The sequence below is a fragment of the Rhinolophus sinicus genome, linkage group LG07, assembly GCF_036562045.2.
Source record: "Rhinolophus sinicus isolate RSC01 linkage group LG07, ASM3656204v1, whole genome shotgun sequence".
NCBI classification, from domain to species: Eukaryota; Metazoa; Chordata; class Mammalia; order Chiroptera; family Rhinolophidae; genus Rhinolophus; species Rhinolophus sinicus.
Genome location: NC_133757.1, coordinates 11137662 through 11161242, shown reverse-complemented (window position 1 = coordinate 11161242; position 23581 = coordinate 11137662). Strand labels below are relative to the sequence as shown.

The following is a 23581-nucleotide window of genomic DNA, read 5'->3' as shown; positions in this document are numbered from 1 at the left end:
CCGGAAATTTTTGACTGGGGAGGTGATTGAACAGGGTGGAGGAGCCAAGTTTGGGTGGGGGTGGGGTGGGTAACAAGACAGGAAGCTCTCAGTGCGCCATTTTGGATTCCACTTAGGGATAAATGAGGGGGCTGAGGTATATTTGACTTGCCCCTGGAAATCTAATCAAAGGAAGGGTGCTGTGCCACTGGGAATTACGAACAAACTCAGTGGCCCAGCAGGTATTCACTAACTGCATGACCTTGGGCAAGTTAGATAATCTCTGTGTGCTTCAGTTTTCTTCTCTGTGAAGTAGAGGCAATAATAACACCTACCTCCTAGGGTTGTTTTGAGCATTGCATGAGATAAAGCGCTTAGAACAGCGACTAGCATGTAGTATTAAGAAAACATTATCTCCCAAACTGATGAATGGATAAAGAACATGTGGCATATCCATACAACGGAATATTATCTACTCCTAAAAATAAACGCAGTTCTGATCCAGGTTATCATGTGGGTGAACCTGGAAAGCATGATGCTAAGCAAAAGAAGCCAGACACAAGAGGCCACACATTGTCTTGTTCATTTATATGAAATGTCTGGAATAAGCACATCTATGGAGATAGAAAATAACTTAATAATTGCTTCGGGCTGGCGGGGGAATAGAGGGATAGAGAGGTGAGAGTTGAAAGGGTACAAGGTTGCTTTCTGAGCTGACAAAAATGTTCTAAAACCAATATGATGACTGCGATTATATTGCAAACCACTTAATTGTGTGCTTTAAATCGGGGTGTCCAAACTTTTTTCAACGTTTTTCACCAAGGGCCATATGCGGTAAAATACACAAACAGCCGGGCCACTCACTCGAGGTGAAGTACGTATTGCCTCACCTGGTTCATTTAAGTAAACTAAATATATTTTTGGGATTTTCTGTGGGCCAATTAACAATGGATTGCGAGCCGCAGTTGGCCCGCGGGCTGCAGTTTGGACACCTCTGCTTTAAATGGATGAATTGTAGTGTGCGTGAGTTACTCTCAATAGAGCTGCTAAAAAAAGAAAACTTATGTTTTTAAGTGAGTGTGGTTATAACAGAGGAGGATGAGGAAACTGTGACAACGGGAGAGTGCTTGTCTCACCTAGAGACATTCAGATTAATAAAAAAGAGACATGCCTGGGTGGCAGACTCACCTCAGTTTCCCCATCTGCTAGGAGAGATAGAAGCTCCTCCCGCAAAGGGCTGTAGGAGGAAAAATGAGATCATTCATGTACAGTACTTAGCCTAGAGCCTGGCACATCCTACAGACTCAGGGGGCAGCCGTGGGCACTGGGACACTATGTAGGATGGACCATGACAAACGTCCACAGCCAGCTGTCAGACGGTCACTGCCTTTTTCTTCATCTGTGATAATAACGCATGCCCTCTGCCCATTTTCCTCTTAGGTTGTCTTTTGTCTTACTGATTTATAGATACCTTTACCCGGCATGCTCCTTTGCCCAGACGCCTTTGCCGTCAGAGCAGCTGAATTTCTGGGGGCGTAGTGAGACCACCACGTTTCCTTTCTATTTTGCCCAGAAAAGTACAGTCTTCCCAAGTACGAGTGCCTTCTGTCAGGGTTGTTGCCAGTCGTACAGTACCTCTGTGAACATTAGAAAAAGGGGCCCCTTCAAGACATGTTCCTTCTTTCTGTTGGAAAAGTGTTATAATTTATGGATTTTATTAGAATAGGTACTTTATTGCAATCCAGAGAAATTGAATAAATATATAAATCTACAATGTCCAAGATGTGATTGGTATTCCTTTGGTGGGGGTACCCTGATCCAGTGGTACCCAACCTGCCCAACTTTATGGGGTCTCCCTGTTCCTAACTTCTGAACAAGCTCTTCCTGGTACACAGTCCCCATATGAGGCGGGTTCTGGCTGAAACTGGTGTAACTAGGCTCCAGTACTGGCCGCTCCACCCTCATCTTGCTGGTTGACCTCAGACTTTTCACAATAGCTTTCTCGGCCTCCGGTATATTTGCTCTGTCTTTCTCGTAAATCAGTCTTAAAGGAGATATTGCTTGTGGGGAGCCTTTGAAGAGTCAAAAGGTACCTTGCAGAGGTGTTATTCATACTATGGAAGCACAGTAAAGTTGTCATGATCTAATGGCACTCACCAGATGTCCTTTACAAGCTGGTGGTCCTGTGCTCCTTCAGCCAGCTGTCAGGGGTGCCCCACGCCTGGGCTGTGGCCGCACTTGGAGGGGGCACCTCAAGGGGCACATTCAGGATTTCTTGGTGTCAGTGATGGTATAGCTTCTGTCATCTGAACTTATTTTGCATAAAAGTCACAGTGAGTCTTCTATGCCCAATCAAGTTTCTGTACTCTATGTATTTGAGGGCCAGACACCCAGTGGACACCCCAGAAGTTGTCCTATTGCACATCCCTATGTGGCCTCAGCGTTGAGCCTGGTCTGTAGGTCTCTGCAGTGGCCTGCAGTGGTGAGAAGGGATAGAGACAAGACTTGACAGTCTCTCTGGCAGCAGAACCCCTGGAAAGAGTGAGCATATACAGTTCAGGGACCCCAGGGCTCCAGGGTTAGCCGAGATTGTTCTGTGGATTCCTGAGCATTTTTGCAATTTCTAAGAGTCTCATGGAATGATATAGTGACTCCCAAGAAGGTCACTCGGGCTGAGTGACACTCCGCATTCCTTTGCGGTGATCTGGAATGACATCAGCTGGACATGGTGACGTTAATTCTCTCGTGGTGGTCAGAAGCTGCCCAGATGGCAGAACTGGCTTTTGAAAATAGGAAAGCAAATTAGTCCATAATAAGTGCATTTGCTTAGGTAGACAGACACCTTTTAAGATGTCAAACCATAGGGAGGAGCAAAGTAATTGCAAGTATTCTTGGGGAGAGGAAAGCCCTTACTCCATTTAATAAATACCTCCGAGTGGCACCTGTGTGCCAGACAGTGCGTTGGGGTGGGAACAGGATACACCGGAAGAGAAGGTCCTCGCTCCCACGGAGCTGCCGTGCTTACTAGACAGTAAATAGGGAAACAAAAGTGACCTTCCTTAGGCGCTTAATAAATGGTAGTCATTAATTTAAATGTCTACAATAGGGGATTGGTTTAATATATTTTAATACAGCTACACTTGGATTATTTTGTAACCAATAAAAACACCGTTTGAAAAAATATCTAATAACCCAGGAAAGTGCACACGGTTCATTCATCAAACCCTAATTAAGCACCTACTCTGTGCCAGGCTCTATCTTGGGCTCTGAAAACAGAGCAGGGAGCAGCAGAGGCAAGCTCAGCCAGACTCCCTGCAATTCTGGAAGTTCTGTCGTACTCGGGGAGACAGTAAATAAGCAAGTAGAAAAATACCCAAACAGGAAAAGGACAGATGGAGATAATAAACAGGGTGACACAGAGCCTGCCTGGGAGAGGGAAGGGGGCTGCTGTCGCCTGAGTGGTCAGGGAGGGCCTCTCAGAGGAGATGACCCTGAACTACAAACTAACCAAGAGGTAGCCAGTAGGTGAAGATGAGGAAGCATTGTGGAAACTTGAGGACCAGCTAGGCTTTCTTTAGTTCCACAGATGGGGAAACTGAGGTGATGTGGCTTGTTTTGGAAGTCAGTGGCAAAGCCAGGATCGAACCTTGGGCCTGGGCTCCCTGGACAGTGCTCTTCGCATGGCTGTACTGCTCTGGCTCTCGGTAAGCATCCCCTCTGAGAGCTTTCAGGAACCTAGGGCCATACAAAAAATGTGTCTCTCTATCAGGCAGATCTCAAGGAGTTCTGGAAATTCTACAAGGGACATGGCGCTAAGCCCAGAGTCACGAAGAGTGTAACAAACCAAGCAACGAGTTATCCACATGCCCCCAGGAACATGTAAGCAGCAATGCCAGAGAGCATGAATGCTCCCAATAGGAACTGAAGGGATTCCCAGGAGGAGAGGTCATTGAGGCTGGCCTGGGAGATTGAAATCTCATTTACTGACAAACAACTTCTCAACCCCCATTTCATCACCCCCCAGCTCCTGGCATGGGAACCCAGAGAAGGGAAGAGGTCTTCTGCCTTGCACCCCAGGTTAGGGTGGCCCAGACCTTCAAAGAAGCCCCAACCCATCGATGCAGCCACAGGAATGATATGGGACCAGCCTCACCCCTGCTCATTTCTGTTCCTTATTGCTCTGCCAACCCCCCCACCCCCCACGCCTGCTGCCTTTGATCTCAGTCCCACTGAGCTTGGCCTGGTTTGAGGTCTCCTGCTGTGGCGCCCCAGGCTGGGTCTCCAGCTCACAAGGACTCTCTCTCTCTCTCTATCACAGCCTGGATCTGGCCTCCTGATTGCTGGGCTGTGGCAGCAGGGTCCCTCAGGACCCAGTGGGAGGTAACGAAGGCAAAAGGTAATGTTGGCCCAGATTGGGGAGGATTGTGCAGGCCAAGGGCAGGGAAGCAGATGCGTTTTGATGGCTGATGGGAATCACCTCATCTTGGCCTCCTGAGTGGCATGAAAGACCTAAGAGGGGCCGTTGTAGGCAGTGGACAGGCGTTTAGGCTCTCATGGGAAGACCTGTTCACAGGCCAGTCTAAGCCACGTCCTCCCTGGGCAACCATAGCCGTGTTCCTTAGTCACTGTGTGCCTCAGTTTGCTCATCATAAAATGGAGATAATCAGGTTAGCCACTTCATAGGGTCATTATGAGAATTAAGTGAGGAACTGTATGTGGAAGTGCCCAGCTCATTGTAATCACTGAACTGTACACTGACGCTGGTCTCAGCTGACTTTGGGAGGGATCAGCCAGCCCTTTAGAAGCACAGCTACAATGGTTCTTGGAGCCTCTTTCCTGCATTCTGCATGTAGCAGTCTAACTCCTCCTTTCCTGCATCCTGGTCTCTTTTCTCCTCTGGTTTCCTGGCCCAGGTGGATCTAAGGACATCTGAGGGACTGCCACAGATTCTTCCTTCTTCCTCCAGCACCTTGCCCCTTTCTGCTCTGGTTTCTCCTGCTCACAGCTGCCCAGTGGATCTTCCAGCCCTGCTCAAGTTTCTCAGTGCCTCCCTGTGACTGCAGAGGAAATAGTAACCTCCTCAGCTTTTAATTTAAGACCTTTGGCAATTTGACCTTTTCTTAACTTTTCAGCCTTAGGTGAATCTGGGACGTTTAAGCCTGAGTTTGAAGCTGGGCTCCATAGCCTCTGAGCTGTGAAATCTTGGGAAATATACCTAACCTCTATGTACCTTGGTTTTCTTATCTGTAAAATGGAAATAATTATACCTGCCTTATCAACTTCACAAGGATGTTTGAGGATCAGATGAGCAGGAATGTACATGCTGTTTGTACCTGGAGAGTGACTCACTGTTTTTGGACCACACAGTGGTTTCCTTTCTCTGGACCTTTGTTCTCGTCATTCTCTCCAATTGGGGTGCCTTGTCACCCTCAGCTACCATTGTCTAAATGGGTATATCATTCAAAGCCCAGGCCAAACGCCATGTCCTCTGTGAAGCTGCCCTTGTTACCCTGCTTGAAACATCTCTGTCTCTCTCTGTGTCCTATATCATTCTGCTCACACCTCTCTCAAACACCTGTGGTGGCCTCACTTCATACCTGTCTTCCTCTACCTGCCTGATCTCCTTAGACTGTGAGCTACTGGAGCACAGGACGGTACTTACCTCAGCTCTGGTTTTCCCATAGCACCTCATCCCCCCCAACAATAGGTGCTTGATGAGTACTTGTCAAAAGGAAGGATGACTGAGTGGATGAATGAATGAACCTGGGTAGAGTGATGGTGCACTGAAGCCAAAGACATGAGCCTCATCCACTCGGAGGCCTGTTTTATGGCCCTTGATGACTTTGCCTTTTCCCACATGTGGCCCAAATTTTTACAAACTTAATGGACCCAGAGTCCTGATATGGGAAGGGCTTAGAGGCAGAAATCTGATTGGAGGTTGGGGAGGGGGCTTGTCTGGAAGCTGTGTTATGTACAGATCCCCCTCACTGGGGATGTGGGTTAGGGGAGGGGCTAGTCACACAACTGGAGCCGGGAATGTGGATGAATGAGTGCCATCCCTCACTCCTTCTGGAGGGCGTCTCCAAAGTGTCTTCTTGGGAGGGGGTGGGGCAGAGTGGGGTTGCATAGGAGCTGGAGAAGTGACTCCTGGTGACCTGAATTATGTCCCCCACACAGGAGCACCTGATTTATTATCAGGGACTAAAACACACGGAAGAACAAAGGGCCCTGGGGACATTTGTGACCCAGCTGCTCCCTCTCCACATTGAGCCAAAGCATGTACTCTCAGCAGTTCTCAGAGCCCCTCCTCAACCCCCACCCCCACCCCGCCACTGTTATATTCTGGGGCCACACATTCCTCAGGCAAAGCTGAATCCTAAGTATTTTAATGCCTGATATCTATCTCCGTATGGATTTTTGTTTTATCATGAGGCCACTGGAAAGTTTTTTTGATATCTCTTTGAAACAGATGTCAGCAAAAGCTTCCAGCACAGATCAAGGGCAGGTTAAGGCCTTTGAGATGGGTCTGAATGTCCCTTTAACATCGTTCAATCTAATACCCAAATATACCTCAAGTCATTACCCTGTTTTTATAAGAAGCTCTGAACCATATGTTCGGGAACTAATTAAGCATACAAATCAAGCCCTGGGATCAGGTGGAGCTCTGTTTAAATATCTTAACCTTTTATGATTATCTTAATTTAGAGAAAATTCAAAACACATTCAGAAGTCTTAGAAAATGAACTAACTAGGAATTTACTGGCCGGTTTCTTTTCTTGATGTTGGGATCATTTCTTTACAAGCCTAGCCTGGATTCCTGGGGAAATCCGCTGTGCTCACAGCTTCCCAGGAAATGCAGACATTTGTCTGCCTGGGAAGCTTAGAGTGGCCACACCTGACTTTTCCTTCCACTAGCAGCTTCTCCTAGGCTGAAACCCCACCCTGGCCCACCACCCAGCCCAGATGTCTCCTGTTTGCCAGAAGGAGGGGGGGAGGAAAGAGTGGACCCTGAACCTGGAAGGTTTATCTTCTTTTTTTAATAAATAAATGAAGTATGAAATGAGTTGGTGTGAAATATTCTTGCAGCCCATGTTGTTTGGGGGATAGAGTTCCTGTAGGGAAGAGTTCAGGCCAGGGGCTAAAATGTAAACTGTACAGATCTGACTCTATGTGGCCGAGAGAGAAAGTGAGCGCTCGAAGGCCACACACCTTTTCCATTCCAGGTTGATTCTGGTGGTGGGGAGTGATCTCTGTCTTCTCACCTACCTCACGTAAAAGAGATGGTTGATCTATAAGGCATGTGTAAAATATATATACTTATCAAATCTGATTGACTTATAAGAAGGTCTTACAGTCTTTTCGCTGCTTCTTCACTACATTTTTATTGAGCACCTGCTGTATGTCAGATTCTGTTCTGGGCACTGGGGGTTCAGTGAACAAGAAAGACACAGTCTTTACAAGGACACGAAATGGCCTCTGACTCACGTGCCCAGTTAGTGTACCAAGACGGAGTGGGTCTCAAAAACACTTTCATGATCTTAGAACCATTAAACCTTTAGCATAGGGTTTTCAGATAAAACACAGGATGCCTAGTTAAATTTTAATTTTAGATAAACAACAAAGACTTGTTTACCCTCAGTATGTCCCAAAGATTGCATGAAACATACTTATACTAAATAATTATCTGTTGTTTATCTGAAGTTCAAATGTAACTGGGTATCCTATATTTTTATTTGATAAATCTTGCAACCCTACGTTAGAAAAAAGATATAAATTAAGTAGGTTCAATTGTCATCCCCACTTTGCTTATGAGTAAATGGGAAGCTCAGACAGGTTAAGTGACTTGCCCAAAACAGCCCAGCCTGGATTCTTTTCATGGCACCCCAAGCCCAAACCAATGGTTACCTTTGCAGAGTTCTTATTTTCCTGGCTTGCCCTGACTTCTCTCAACTTCCCCTTTTTTCCACAAACGTTCAAGGAGAGATTCACTCCGTCAGATCAATGTCACTGCCATAATGAAAACCACCACCCAAGCCCATGAAGGACGAGGTCTGTGGAACCCTAATGAGAATGGTTCCGATTATGCAAAAAGCAACCTCATGGTTATTCTAATGTTACAAGTAAATATAAAACATTTAGAAATACTTGGCTTGGGCTGTTTTTTTCAAGTACAGATGTCTGACTCCTTGCCAGTTTATTATTAAAAATGCTACGGTGGTTTGGGTACAAAGATTGCTGTAAAAATAAAAGCTGATGCACTCGGAACACTCGTTTTGACTTTGCGGAAAAAGTCGGCAACGGTAAGGCCAGAGCAGATGGTGGCTAATGGCTGCTCTAAAGTGGGCACCCCAACATTCAGAGCTCACTCGCTGCCCTGCTTAAAGCCCTGCAGGTGCTTCCCACTGCACCTCAAACCCCAAATCGACTCCTGCCATGTTCCAGCCCCATCTGCTCCCTTTCCGCTCGCTCACTGGCTTCTTCAACTCTCCATGCGCTGGCACTTGCTGCATCCACTGCTTGCTGTGTCCTCCCCTAGCTCTTTATCTGGTTGGCTTCTTCTCAGCCTCCATCCTTTAGGCCTTCTCTGACCAGCTTCTCTGACGTGGTTGTTTTCCTCCTGCCTCTATTTCCTCTTTATCACGTCGCTTGGCTTCTTTCCTTTATTTCCCTTGTAACTCTCTGAAATAATCTTGTTAACTTTTTCTTTCCCACCAGAAAGTAAACCACATGAACACAGGGACCCGGTGTGTTTTGTTTCCACACTTTGTCCCCAGCACATAGAGCAATGATAAAAGCACATAGTAGTTGCTCAATAAATGTTTGGTGACTAAGCTAATGAATTTACCAAAGCATCTGAAGGCTTGCATTGTGTGGTCCCCTCTGGGTCCACAGGCCAGAAGGAAAGTGGCAGCTTCTACACATTTTAATCAACTCATGGAAAACACTGAAACATGGGGACATCCTAAACCTCTGGGAGCAATGGTTTTGAGGCCAGCAAGATGGTGACCCCAACCTCAGCAATGGAAAACACTTTAATTTGCTATAGCATTTGCCTATGTATAGAAGAAGTGTAAATGAGATAAAAGATTGAGAGGGTTTCAACGCACCAACATAAATATTGTCACCCTAATAATCTTCCTATTCCAGGCAAATGTGTTGATGTGGCCAGAACCATTTGGGAGGTTGTGGGAGAGGGAGGAATTCCTGGAGGGTTTGCTCCTTAGCTTGGCCTTCAAGCCTCCTCACACACTTGCTTCAATCTTCCTTCCTCGATTTCTTCTCATGCTCCTCTTTATGCGCCACGCATTCCTGAATTGTTTCCTATGCCCCCACTTCCTGCATGCTTTCCCATGCCTGCCCCTTTACTCTCTCTGTGCCCTGAGAATGCCCTTCCCCCATCTGTGTAGATCCAAAGCCTACTCATCATTCAGGACCTGGTTCAAAGGTCATCTTCTTCTCAATCTTTTATCACATCCACCGCTACCTGGCAGTGACCTCTCCCTCTCTGAACTCCCTGGGCGTTTTTTCCCCCCTCATCATGTTCTACTCAATATCAAGCCTGACTTCAAGCTTCTTAGGGCAGAAGCTGTGCTTCATTTTCTGTCCTCCACTGTCCCCAGCATAGTCATTTTTGTGATAAATGAGTTAATGACATTTCTTGGGCACACACAGCCTCAAGTCATTAGCTGTGGGCCATAAATGGGGCGGTGTCAGGAAGCTATGGCTGAACAGAGCCTGTAACCCAACCCTCCCCTTTCCCAAGACGTGAGAGAGAAGTGACGTGACTTATGCAGTGGGCAATCTCAGCTAGTGTCTACAGGACCCCACATGTCCTGACAAAGGGGCCAGAAAACAGACTCAACTTTCCCTTTTCCATTCAGATGTTTTCCTTTTGGGTGGCCAAAAACCTGGAGCAGCTGAATTCCTGGGCGCTCTACAAACCTCTCCCATTCCCAACTTTCCCAAATGTTTTGTTCCAAAACTCTGTCCAAATAAAAATATCCCTGAAGAGACTCAAGTGCTAACACCAAACACATGAGTCTGAGAACCAGAGGTCTGTGTGGAAACAAATAGCCTGTTTTTGCCAGGTAAATGTTGTCAAATAGATGAGCGTGCAAATATAGTTATCTCAAGCGGGTTGTAAACACAGCCTGCCTCTCACACAGGGTCCAAATTCACTTCCAAAAGGATGGCAACCAGTTTGGGAGAATCTCACTCATAGTAAGCCAGGGATCCTCCCTTGCTGCATGATCCAGGAGATTTGGAAATGTTCTGGGAGCAATGTGGTTTTAAAATGAAGCCCAGTACAAGCTTTTGATCTATACAGGGTAGTATGTATGCATATGCAACCCGACTGAATCGACAGGCTATATTTAAATACTCTCCTCACGTACAGAATGTGGATTTATGATTTTGCTTTGGGACACACACATCTTTTTGAGTTTTCTACATATATAACACATGGAGAGGTGAAGTGGGAGCCCTGTGATCTTTCTAAGGCTAACACCCAAGTGTGGCCTTGGCAGCTTTGGGGCCATTGTCATATTTTCAACAAGTGATCGCTGTTAGAGAGTGAACTAGTAAAAATGTTTTCCTGAACTCATTGTGAATTGCAACAGGAGGAAACACTCCATCACTGAAAAGTGACACTAATGTATTCTATTAGATTTGCTTATCATGTTAAAGAGCATATTAAAAGGAAATGTTTGGGAAAGGGATGCCATAACGTGGTATGATGGATTGAGAATTCCTAATTTGGAAAAAATGTGCTAAGACAACATGATTGATGTGAGTGACCTACTTTATTTTATAAGAAAGTATGAGTTGCCTCAGGCTCATTGGTACACATATTTGGAAAAAGTTGTTTTTTTTCCACATTAAGTTTTTATTAACATTTTCAAAAGAGCAGAAACACCATAGAAGGATATAAGTTGTGACTTGTCAATGCAGATGTGTTTGTAGTCATTTGCCGCTTAGAAAAACGTATCCCTTTGCTGGAAGGGTTCCTGAATCAGGAGTGTCTTGCCAAGGAAACACCTGACAGGGAGAAATATGACACCTTTTTCACTGATACGAAAATGACTGGGAAGGGCTTTCTTTTCTTTTCTTTTCTTTTCTTTTCTTTCTTTCTTTCTTTCTTTCTTTCTTTCTTTCTTTCTTTCTTTCTTTCTTTCTTTCTTTCTTTTTTTTCTTCTTTCTTTCTTTCAAGTACAAATGGATCTTCTGCTACTTGCAGGTACCAATCTCCTAGAAGGATAAACAATTTCATGGAGCCCCCACCCCCACCACCTCTGACTGCAGACAGCAAACCATGGAGGCTGAGTTAACCACTTTATTTCTACTTTAGAAGTTGGAGCCCAAAGCTGAGGGTCCCCATCAAACAAAGCTGCTTGGTCTGCAACTCAGAAACTCTTGGGTTTATCCCAGAAAGCAGAAGGAACTGCAGAGGCTCCAACGAGGGTTGGTGGCTGACGAAATACTGTTACTATTCAAGTGATGTTGCCAGTGAGTTTAAGAACTTAGGAAATGCCTATGGTGTAATGTTTATAGAAGAAAGTAGGATATGAGGAAGAAATACGCATTAAAAAGTGGAGATGGGAAGGTAAATTGGCACAAGTGGAGAAGGCGATTTGTCAATTCGTCCTCAAAGGCTTAGATTTCTGCATGCCTTTGGGCCCAGAAATTCCACTTCTGAAACTTTCTTCTCAAGAAATAATCATGAATATTCACAAAGATTTATGTAATAAGATGTTCACTGTAGATTTATAATATTAAAAAATGGACTCAACCTAAATGTCTGAAGTCAGGGATTGCTTAAATAAAATCACACATTTAATACAGCTGTTAGAATGATAATGTAGAAAAAGGTTTATAGTATTTTATTAAGTATGAAAAGTGGGTTAGAAAACGTCCATATTGTGATGCTATTTGAACAGCTATGTGTACTAAATTCTTAGACATTCTACTTAGTTCTTAGACATATACATACGTCTACATCAGTAGATATAATGTTATATAAATAATGATATTCTTTTTAAGTTACATATAAGTATATATACAATATATAGTTTTCTTTTTCAAAGTGTTAAGAATGACTATGTCTGAAGAAGAGATTTTACAAGTACTGTTTTGTATGTTTTCATTTTTCCACAATAGACACACCTTTGGTAATAAATGAAGCAGTTATTAAATGGAAAACTGAGCGACTCAACTGATTACTTAATACAAACAATAGAGAGTTCACAAAGATTCTCAGACACAAACTAATTTTCTCATCTAATAGTAATAATAAGTTGAAAATATGAAACGAAAAATTGTTCCATTCACTATAGCAAAACCAAAACAAATCATAAATCACTCACAAAACTGAAATACAATGACTAATTCATGCAAGATACCTCAGACCTGTTTAGAAGCAAATATTGAAGTACATCAAAGAAAAATCTAAACGAAATAAATTGTGGCATTTCTGCTTGGATGACTAAATATTATGAAGGTTTCAATTCTCCCCCAAATTAGTTTATAAGTTTTATGCAATTCCAATAAAATTTCTGATTAGAAGAACTGGCAAGTTGACTCTAAGTATTATCTAGGAGAATAGATACATGAGAATAGACAATTTTTATAAAACAAGAAAAATGAGAAAAGACTTTCCCTATTGGCTTGTAAAAGATTTTACAAAGTCAGAGTAACTAATAAATATGATAATGTTGCAGGAATAGCAAATAGATTAATAAATAAAATAGAATGTAAAATAGAAAAATAGGTTAATGGGAATAAAATGTGTGTAGGGGGATCTAATATGTGATAAAGATTATACTTCTCATTATTGGAGAAACACTAGACTGTGACATAAACAGTATTGGAATAACTAGTTATCCATTTGGAGGGGGAAAAGTGGATTTCCACCCCTTGCTATATTCACAGAACAAAATTTCAAATGTATTGAAGATGCACACATTTTTAAGAATTATAAAAGTTGCAAAAGAACCTAAAGAATAATAATTCTATAATCTTGAGAAAGAGAAAGACCTTTCTTGAAAAGAGATAAATTTCAGAATCCATAAAAAAAACAAGACAAACAAACAAAAATAAACCCTACCAATTTTACCTGCCTAAGAATTTAAATCTTTGGTGTGGGAAACACACACTATACACAGAGGTCAAACTGGGGGGGGGGGGGGGGGATGCAACTTGCAATCAATGAAGAGCTTTACTATTTTAAAAGTACTGTTTTAAGATAAGAGGCCATCATTCCAATAGAAAACTTGGAAAGATACAAGCAAGCTTTATACAGAGAAGAACTACAAATAGCCACTAGATTAAAAAGATCAGCTTCACTAATAATTAGTTTAAAATTAGAAAAAAAAATCATAATATTCAATGCATTGAGGATGTGGAGAAAAAATTTTTTTTATTAGTTTCAGGTGTACAAAGCAATGTAATAGTTAGCCATTTACCATTTATACCCCTCACAAAGTGATTACCCCCCTCCCCCAATCTACTACCCCTCTCACATCGCATACAGCCATTACATGGTGGAGACATACTTTTGATCCAGTAATTTCATTTCAGGGAATTTTCTATGTGGAAATAGTTGCAAAATGGCCCAATAACTGCTGAAATATTATGCAGTTGGTTGCAAGAGGAGGTAGACCTATACACCGACAGAGGGAAAGTCCTAGAAACAATGTATGTTTATGACCTCAATTTCTGTGTAAGAAGCATGCATAACTATTTGTAGATTGAAGAGAAATTTTACAGCGGACTGTCAGTGGTGGTATGATGGTGGAGGCACCCTCTCTGACTTTTTCCTCTTCTGTTACATTTACATTTTTTATGATCATGTGTGACTTTCATAATGAAACAATGCATAGGTGATAGATATGCCCACAGAAGTAAAGTGGCTTGCCCAAGGTTGACAGCATGTGAGCCCCAGATGCTCTAGGTCTTCTGATGCGCAGGCTCCCACTGCCCCCAAAGAGTCCCTGCTTCCTGCAGAGGAGCCCAGGTACCCAGGCAGAGCCCCTTCCCCGAAGGAACCCATAAGCACCCTGAAAAGGCAACTTCCCACCACCTGTCCGGTTGTGACCACCCTATCCCGGGGCACTCTTGGCTGGGAGGGGCCCATATACAAGGCACTGGTTTAATAGGTTTCAGGGCGGGCCCTGAACCCACAGTAGTGATGGGGCTTCCCCAGCCCCATCTCCAGGGGCTGCTCGCCAGTGCCAGTGCCGGCTTGTCCACTTGCCTCCTAAGGGACATTTTAGGAGGGCATCTGTGGGCTCTGGAAGGACCGCTGCAGCCCACGAGTGGGAAGTGAGCCAGGCTTCCTTCCTGCGCCCCGTGACTGCCCACAGCAGCTGCGCGGCAAAGGGTATTTCTGGTGGGGTGGGGGATGTAGAGGGAGGAAAGCAGGAAGATGCAGTGCTTCTAAATGTACCGTATCAGCTTGTATTTTAAAGCGCTTTATACTTTACTTGTCCACCCATTACCTCATTTTGCTCTCCAGAGTCGTCCTCTGAAGGGAGAGGAACCAGTGCGATTATTATTCCCATTTTACAGAAGAAATAACAGGCTCAGGACGTGGAGCCATTCACCTGGTCACACAGCTAGGAGGTGTGGAGAAAGAATGAAAGGTCGGGTCAGGCTGGCACAAATTCTCTGCTTCTGCTACACGGCCCCTTCTCTTCTGGGAAAACTCCCACCCAGCCTCAGTCCAGGGAAGCCAGTTCCCCTCGCTGGAGATTGGCCTTGACAGAGGGCACTGTGGAATGTTTTTGCGTAATCTAGGATGACTTCTGGGGGCCGATTCTCGGGGGCTGGGGGTGGGTTCCAGGGAAGGGCACAGATCTGATCATTCTTGAAGGGTATGGTCTTGCTCAAGAGAGGCTTATAACCACTAAAGCTTTGGTCCGTAAGCCCTACATTTGATTGAGTCATACTTGTGTTCCCACAATCTAGTTAAGTGCCTGGCATACAGCAGGTGCTCAATAAAACTTTGCTGAATCAGGGGATTAGCTGTGAGGACCGAGGTCTGATCTCCCGTCCTGGAGCTCACCGTGACTTCAGGCTGTCCCTGTCCCCAGCCTGACCTGAAGCCACCCAGCCTGGCTAGGGGCTCTACTAGCCTTTTCAGAACAAAGGGGCTGGAGGAACAGAGGCCAGCTTTATCCAAGAGATGATTGAGAGCCAGAGGTTGCAGAGAAGTGGAAGGGGATCTCTATCTATACTTCTGTTCTCAGTCCACCGTTCTAGCAGTTTCACCAGCTTCAACATCCCCAAGGCTTTGACTCTGCCGTGACCCAAAGTGGAAATCAGTTTAGGACTGGTAATGATGGAATAGGCCATACAGTCCCTCCACTGGAAACCCAGAAGCAGCAAAGACTTGCCTAAGGTCACAGAGAGAGACAAAGGAAGAGATTTGGCCAAGATGAGCTGGTTTTCAGAGAGCCAAAGCTAAGGCCAGCTCACTTGCCTTGGTTTGGTAACCAGGGGGACCCTACTTGGAGGCACCCATCACATACAAGAACCCCCACATTGGCTCCAGCCAAAGCTCAATTACTGCTGGGAGAGGCATGATACACTCATAATGAAGTCATTCATATCTATCTCACAGATCCTGAGGCTACTTAACTGTGAAATAATTACATGTGCCTCAGAACCGGGAGATCAAGAATTTCTTTCCAACATCCCATGATGCTCTTAAAAAAGGTTTCACTATAAACTGCAGGTGGGTGGGGAGAGGCAAGATTTCTGAACCAGGACACTGTGTTTTAATTCCACCTTTTATGTTTTGGCATCAGCTCATGTATATGTATATGCCTCTCTCTAGACATTAAAACAACATTAAAGAAGATTAAAAGAGAAACAATTGTCATCCATACTCACATTGCTATAATTCAATTGTACCCATATGCATGTGTCTCCTTGTTTAATTACACAAGCAATACATAAATGCACCCTTAGTGTCAGGAATTAACATTGTAGTCAGTAAAGGTGTGAAGTTTACACCATCCCTGTCAGTTCTCCTCTCCTCTGAAGAGGCCCAATTGTCAGTTGTGTATCTTTCCAGAACTTTTCTCTGCATTTATATCTAAGTATTCCCATGTAATTATATATTAGTGTGTGAAAAAAACATACAAATGTGTAGTTGTTTATTTTAAACATTAATGGGATCGTATTATGTGTTGTTCTGGAACTTGCTTTTTTCCCCCTTTTAACAGGTCTTAAAGATGCTACTTTCAGATGGCTACTTGCATTTTTTAGTAGCTACACAGTTTCTTGTAGTATGGAAGCATCATAATATTTTTTACTGGTCTCCCATTAAGGAACACCTAGATTGTTTCTAATTTTTCAATAGTCCAAACATATGGCTGATGAGTCTTTCTATTCACGTCAGCAGACCAGCTCTACTGGGGAATGTCAGCTCCACGAGGGCAGAGACTTTTGTCTGTTTTCTTCACTGCTTTGTGCCAGAACAGTGCCTGCTCAGCATAAGTGCACAGTAATTATTTGTTGAATGACTAACTGACCAGCACGGGGAGAACATAGCTGAAAGTTATTTAATGATTAATGCTTATCTAATGCCTGCACTTTACGAAGGCATTTTAATACCTTAATCGCATTCTGTCCTCAGAACAATCATGTGACGTCATTAGATCCTGTGTTGTTATTACCTCCGATTTAGTGATGAGAATAGCATCAAGAGGAAATAACAGGAGATTTTATGTCTGGGCACATTAAATAATAGTTATCGAGTTTTCCAACTAGTCCTTGAAAGGCAGAACCGTAATTCACTAAATCTTTAACCCTGGTAATTGCAGGTCAATTGCAAATTTCCTTATGGATGGTAAATGCACAGTATTGGTTGCATGAATGGATGATCCCTAAATACTATCAATATGTGACTTTAAGTGGTCCTACAGGCACAGGGGGGAGGGCACGGCGCTTCCTAACCCACTTTTGAGACAGCAACCAAGCTGTTGTGAGCCAACTTCACCATCTGGTGACTAGTGTGGGAATGGCCTTTTCTTTCTTCCCCAGTGTTGGGGGTTATGCTTCTTCCTCTCTTGCTACTGGACCAAAGCCACCTCTGACAATCCTTCTTCTGGGTTTATATTCCTCCTAAATGTTCTTTCTTTTTCTCTTTGGAATTGCAAGTCTGGCCCAGCTCTACTCCCTTCAAATAATTTGAAAGTGAAAAACAACCAACCAACCCCAATCATGACTGAGAAGTCAAATTGTAGTGCTCTGATAGCAGTGAAAAGGGAAGGTGGACATTTTGAGGTAGATTCAGATCCACGTCCATTACACTTCAAAGTGCCCCACAACTCGCAGGGTCTCTCTACAGGTCTTCATTTCATTCCTTATCCCATCAACTCTCCTTGCTCCAGAACGTGTTTTCCCTTGTTAAGGAATGTTCATTCTATTTTTGTGTTTTGTTTAATTATGACAACCTCTCTCACAATACTGATACGATTTTTATTGCACTCATTTTCAAGATAGTCTTCTTTACCAGACAGTGAGCTGCTTGAGGGAAGATATTATGAGATTTTATGTTTTTTTCCATTTCGAATCCCAAACGGCAACATTCTGCCTGGCAGAAAACTGGTATATTTTATGGGGGGTAGAGGGGAAGGTTTAGCTTTCCTCCCATGTTTTCCATGGCAGACAACCATTATAATACATGTATGTTCCTGCCAAACTTAAAATTGTGCCTCTTATGAGTATGGATTTAATAGATATTTGGGAGGGGAAATCTGGAACCTTAACCACCATTTATAACATTGTTTCTGTGGGGTACAACATTCTGGTGATTAAGGAAGGAACTTTTGGAAGTTAAGGCCTTCGGTCTTCCTTCCTGATTCAAGCACAGATGCTTGTTAGGCTCTAAGGGACCTCCCACCCCCATCGGATGCAATGCCTCACTATGAATGAGGAGGTGAAGAAGAGAGAATGGTAGATGGTGGGCCCCAGCGGGATCTGAAGGTTGCATTAACTTTTTAAGGATCCAGCTCTCTTAAATTTAACTGCAGACCTGCAAAGGGGGGATGCTGGGAGAGGCTGGTGTATGAGGTGGGGTACGGGGTGGGCAGAGTGGGGGTGGGAACAAGCCTGGTATCCCTCTCTGTAAAGTTCTAGGCATCGTGTGTGGCTTGTCTCTTCTTTTCCTCCTCCTATTCCTCCTTCTGTTTTTCCTTCTCCTCCTCTTCCTCATTCTCAATCTCCACCTCCCCAGTTTGGTCTTTTGCTATAATATTTGTCCAAGATTCTCTCTTTTTCTTTACTGAGGTATAAAAATTTATAGTGAAATACATAGGGTTTCAGTGCGATTGAATTTTGGCGATTGTATACATTTGTGTACCCATCACCCAAATCAAGATGCAGAACAATCCTAGCATCCCAAATTTCCCTTTGTGCCTCGTTCCTGTCAGCCTCTTCCCAGAGGCAACCATGGTTCTGAACTCTGTATTCAGTTACAAACTTCACATAAACAGAATCACATAGCGTGTTTCTTTCCTTTCTTTATTTACTGGAACAACAATAACAAAAACGTGTAGACATAATCTAGTTTCTTTCCTTTTCCAAGGTGTCAACAGTTAACATCCTCAAATGTTTGACAGTGGTGATGTCTGCTAGTGGAAGTTTAAATGATCGTTACTTTGTTCTTTATACATTCTGATCTATTATAAAATATACATATCATTTTATACGAATGAGAAAAAAATAAAGCTTTTTCATGGGATGAGGGAACACGGTGCTTGTGGAGAGTGAACAAGTGAGGTTCAGAATGAATGTGGGATGGAGCGTTAGCTATCTGGAGGCTGAGACTACCCTTCCCTGGCAAGGCTCTTGCTAGTGGCAAGGGACTTGGTACATCATCTCAAAGTCAAAGACCCCTCAAGCCATTTCCTGTCTGGATTATTGATTATCCCTTTAGATATGGAACCATTTGACCAAAGGATTCCTCCAAACTCAAACTGTTTCTCTTGGATCTTAGCAAAGAGGAAACATTGTCTAAAGGAAGGGTGAAAATTCTATTAAAATAATGAAAAAAATATATATGCACATATATAATTTTAAGCTCTTGATCACCCATTTTAGTGAGGTGCATAAGGCAAATGGTTATAGAGCAAAATATACAATTGCAGATAAAATCTACACACGGTGCTCTCTGAATATCATTTGAACACAGATAAGGGGCAACTCTGTGTCCTGTTTCCTTGATGGCCCTACAACACCAATGGGTGCACACATGGAGAAAGAATGAGTTATAAGGGAGGCATAAATGAAGAGAAAGCTTTGAATCCTGGAATAATACTTGCAGGAACACTTAAAACAAAGAGAAAACAACCTAGCAATTTCAAAACAGAATGTAAGGCCTAACTCCGTTGGTTAAATGGTCCCATATGTGGTGTCTGCAGAGCCCGGAGGCTTAGAATGGGCCTGCCCGGGGCTGGTGCCAGGGCTCTGGGTGAGCTGGCTGGCCAGTGCACAAGTTGTTCAACCTTACTGAGCCCGTTCCTGCCTCTCTCAACTGGGGTAATAATGACAGTATCCACCTCAGTGAGTTGGTGGGACATGTTATTACAGTAAAGTGTGAGCAAGATCTTTGTAAACCATATACGCTACCTGTATACCAACTGTTTATTATCGCTTCTGGACCTGGAATAAATGCTCTGGAAAGAATGAGATCCAGGCTCTGTATCCTGGGGTCGTTGACTTTTGGGGGGGCTTAACAGTAAAGTATTATCTCTTTCCTCACCCTCTGGACCTCAACTTCCTCATTGGGGCAAAGCGGGTATTTTGATAAGAAATAAGAGATGGGGGATGGGGGTGGTTGTTGGAGTCAGACAGACCTGATTTGGAATTCAGACTTTCAGATTTACTAGCTGTGTGTGACCTTGGGTGAACCCCTTAACATTTCAGAGCCTCAGTTTTCTCATCTGGAAAGTGGAAATAGACGTACTTCAATGGATTGCTGGGAGGACTGGTGAGACAGATCCTTGAATAGGCGCTTCGCACAGTACCTGGGACAGGTGCCATCAGTGCATCTCTCATGAAAGATGCCCTGGCAGCAAATGAGCAGTGAAATAGAGCCTATCTTGTTCCCAGGACACCTGAGCAGCTGCCCCATAAACCAGGATGGAGGGGGCTCTGAGCAGGGGCAGAAATATGGAACTCTGATGCTTGTACAATTAGAATATAGCTTTCCACCACACTGGGCATGGGCAAGATGGATCACCTGGATGGAGAAAATTCTACAGACAGGCCAGATGTGCCAAAGCCCATTTGTGGGAGATGCACGTCCACATGGTTGGCACTGTGATCCACTCTTGATCTTGAGAGCTTGGCATCCTGGGTGTGTTCAGACGCCTCAGATGCAGTCAGGCCAGGAAACTGCAGCCACCGAGCAGGAGGACTAGGTTGGTTTATATTTAGCTACATGAGGACGGTCTCCATGTCCTCAACCCCCGCTGATCTTAGCAGATAGCCTGGGAGCCCATACCAGGGGACAGAGCAGGGAGGGCACAGCCTGCGCTCTTCTTCAAAGTCCACAAAAACCCTTCCCCACGCCTGAGGATTAGATGAGAGCAGAGGCTGGCTCGATGTCTCCCTGAACCCGGGGTTTTGCCAGAAGTGGGGAGCGCAAGGCTCTTGGTCAGGTTTTAGGCAAGTTTCAATGTTTTGTTCCACAGACGGTCCCCAGGTAGCCATTGGGGGGAGGATGCTTTAAAGAAACAAACAGGCCACCCCACCCTGGCAGTTTCTGCTCCCTCTTCCCCCTTGGCTAGGTCTTCATGCCCCCAACCCAATTTCCCTTCCTGACTCCCACGCCTCGGAAGTGGCCACCTCCCGTTGATCTGGTGTAAATTTAGGTCATTTCTCTTTTCTAATGCTTTAGTCGCCCATACCTGACTTGGATTTTTTTTTTTTTTCCCTTCCCTTTTTTCCCTCCATAAGCTGGATCTCCGGCGCGGTTCTTGCCTTTTAAAGCGGCAATAACGTGCGGATATGAAAACCCGACTTTATTTTCCTCAGCCCACCTTGCCTCTGCCCTCCCGCGGGAGCTCCTGACTGCATCCGTATTTTAGCTCTTAATCGATATTAGAAGCCGACTGTTCCTGGGATCTCCTGATCGCAAGCCCTCCGAGCCCCGCGCAGCTTTTCCCAGCGCGGGGTCGGGAGGGCGGCGGCAAATCGGGGCCGGGACGTGAGTCGGTCAGGAGCGCTACCGCGGCGGCCCAGGCTTGTCGGTGAGGCGTCTGGAGCCCAGAACCCGGGGTGAAAGGCCTCCGCTGCTCTCCCAGACGCCTCAGCTGAGCATATGCTGCACTCCCCAAATTCATTTTTAATTCATGACATCAGTTTAGGGACCGTCGGAGGCTCTAAACAGCTTCTCTCGAAACCAAAACAACCAGCACGACACAAGCCAGGAGAGGAGGAGGCCGCCGGGTCCAGAACGTTGTCTCCCCTGCCCCCAGGGAACGGGCATTTGGAAAACCACTTTCCAGAGGGGACCTGCTGTCCCTTACGACGGAGTTACTGCCGCCCCTCCTTTTTCTCTGATGCCGAAATTGGACCCCAGGGTATTTGTTATAAAGACATCGCCCAATGTCAAAGTGGTTTCGATTAGGGCTTTATAACGTTGCATTGAAACGATCAAATATGTACTTGCAGGGAGATTAAAGGCGCCCCAAAATATTTTTACACATATATAAAAAAGAAATATACGAACATGTACATATATATCCGGAACTATATACAACACACAATATAATATATAACGTGTAATAACATATATTGTACGTTAAGTAATAGAATAATAACGTGACATAAGAACTAGACGTTAAATATGTTAAAAAGTATATAACATGATGAAACCGTATAATACATATTATATGTTAAATAACATACAGTACAAACGGATCATAATATATACATAGATTATGTAGTGTAGATTACACATATTGAACAGAATGTCCTCCTTTGAAATATCCAAGGGCTGGAGCCGGGTATCACTGAGCCCCAGCTCAGTACAGCACAACGATTCCCCGATATTGGGGCGGCCAGCCCAGTCCTTGACCCCTCCCAGGTCCCCACACGCCCATGTGTCTTGGGCTGGATGTAAAATTGCAAACGACCAGCTTCTTATTGGAGTAACGGAGTTAACAAATGATCTCTTATAGAGGTCAGTCTCCAAGGAGAAGAGGGGTACAAATTTGGTAAATGAGACCCGAGGGCATCCTTCCCCACGTTCCCTGCAAGCCCCCAGCGTTTGACGTTTGGTCCCGGGAGTGTAAGCCCAAGTGTTCCGTCTCAGACACGTAAGACAACTTAAAGTGCCATTTTCCAACTTAAGCATTTAGAGGCAATTTGGAAATTGAAACGAATCTTTATATGCAAGACTTGAAGGTTGCAGAGGGCCGTTAAAGCTGCGGTTAGAAAGGCAGTTAAGAAACCCACGGATGGGCTGCAAGGACACGATTCAAAGCAAAACAAAATGCACAGTTAGAAATTTGATATTAACCGCGCACTCGCAAGTAATGCAGCTTAATGATAATTGCTGCGTGCTTCACTGTTCTCATGCTGGGAAACAGGAGAAACACTTTGACAGATAAGTTATCCTAACGAGTTTACATCGTTTAAAAGGGGAAAATATCTCAGTGGCCGTCGTTGGCTTACTGGCAAACTAAAACTGTGTACGTCAGGATTCGTTTTTTCTCCAGAGTTACCTAGAAGGGGAACCTCAAATCAGTTATTGGAAGACGGGAATACGTGATAAATGAGGGCTGTTTTCTGTGGGAACGCGCAGTGCCCCTCCTCAGAGCGGCCCCCGGGCCCCAGACCCACTCCGAGTCCTAGTTCCCGCGCGAGAGGCCTGGCGCACGCTGCGGGGAGCGCCTGGCTGACGGGCCCGGCTGTCCGCGGCCCTAAGGCGCGCCGGGGCGTGAGCTGCTTTTATTTGCAGTCTCTTCAACTATCCATTTCTGGTTCTCTTTCCTTCGAGCGCCCTGCCACGGAGTGTTAAGCAAGCCCTGTCGTCTGTGGGCTCTCACCTCAGAGTCAATATTATCTCAGATGGGCACAATAGACTGGAATGAAAAGCTAATATTGAACCAATGAGGTCCCTGCCCGCGCCGCCGCGGTGCCACCCTTTGTTGCACAGCTCCAGCGAGCCGCTGGCGGCCGGCTAAGCGGAGGGCGTCTGAGGTAGGGCCTCTCCGGGTCCCTGCCAGGGCCCGGGGGGAGAGAGGCCGGACCCAGCGCAGAGGCTTGGGAGGCCCAACCAGGCTTCGATCACCCGCAGGCTCCTGGAGGTCCCCTTGGACCCCACTCTTGGCCTCTCCTCCACCCACCAGGCGCTGGCCACAAAGCTGAGAGTTCCGCGGGGCCGTACGGGAAGCGGGGCGCACGGTGTATCGCCGTGACCAGATGCAAGTAAAGAAGCGGGGCCTGGGGTGTCCAGCCTCGAGGCGCTAGGGCCCGGAATGTGAGTGTGGCAGGGGAGAGGGGACAGCTGCAGGCCCGGAACTATAGGACTCGTTCCTGCTTGCCCTGGGGGGGCAGCGTGGCCGCCTTGCGGTTCCCTGTAATT

The 23581-nt window shown here is 45.0% G+C and overlaps 1 long non-coding RNA gene across 6 annotated transcripts in view; it reads right to left on the bottom strand.

The window, feature by feature from the left end:
• Window positions 1–23581, bottom strand: part of LOC109444111 (uncharacterized) — a 33539-nt gene that overhangs the window by 2552 nt on the left and 7406 nt on the right. For 2 of the 6 annotated variants that reach the window (XR_012498389.1, XR_012498391.1), the window contains exons 1-3: window positions 2137–3971; window positions 1451–1616; window positions 1168–1216 (exon numbers count right to left, since the gene is read on the bottom strand). This is a non-coding gene — a long non-coding RNA (uncharacterized LOC109444111). Of the gene's footprint in view, window positions 1–1167; window positions 1217–1450; window positions 1617–2136; window positions 3972–23581 lie in introns of those variants that run through there. The other 4 variants (XR_012498392.1, XR_002136791.2, XR_012498390.1 and 1 more) reach the window with 3 other exon arrangements.